Genomic DNA, 595 nt, shown 5'->3' with positions numbered 1-595 from the left:
TCTCAATACAATTTTGCAATGCACTTAATTTCCACAGTCACTTTAACTTAAACACACGCTATAATTCACAAAGATTCACGCACTTTCCTTACGGTCACTACCGCGCTTGACTCAATTGTCCGTCTCTGTGTCTGCAATTATATATCCGTCACTTCTTGCCGGCCTTATATGTACAAAATAGAGGGCGTCTTGGCAAACACTCGAGCCTTCAGGAACCTTCTAGATTCTCATTACATGTTACCAGGGTCATGTGACTTCCGCTGTCGTAACACTGCCCTTTCCTTAGTATTGTTCGTCCCGAACAATAGCCACTTAAATTAAACCAATAGATAATTTACAATAACTTAATTAAATGTACAGAATTTACAAACACAAAATTACAATTCAACAAAGTCTCTTAATTTTACAGGACCCATCTTCTTCCATACTGGTCTCTGTCTCTGGAAATTAGAGTAATAAATAGAGAAATAAAAAGTCAGAGCCTATGAACATATGGGAATTTCCATTAAAACGCAAAAAAATTGAATAACCCCTGTGTTTCCTCTATACGACAACACAGTGAAGAAACAGGACATCAACCTATACTATCAAATTT

Source organism: Limulus polyphemus, unplaced genomic scaffold (assembly GCF_000517525.1).
Source record: "Limulus polyphemus unplaced genomic scaffold, Limulus_polyphemus-2.1.2 Scaffold823, whole genome shotgun sequence".
NCBI classification, from domain to species: domain Eukaryota; kingdom Metazoa; phylum Arthropoda; class Merostomata; order Xiphosura; family Limulidae; genus Limulus; species Limulus polyphemus.
The sequence above is the reverse complement of the archived record's forward strand: the minus strand, read 5'-3'. Positions refer to the sequence as shown.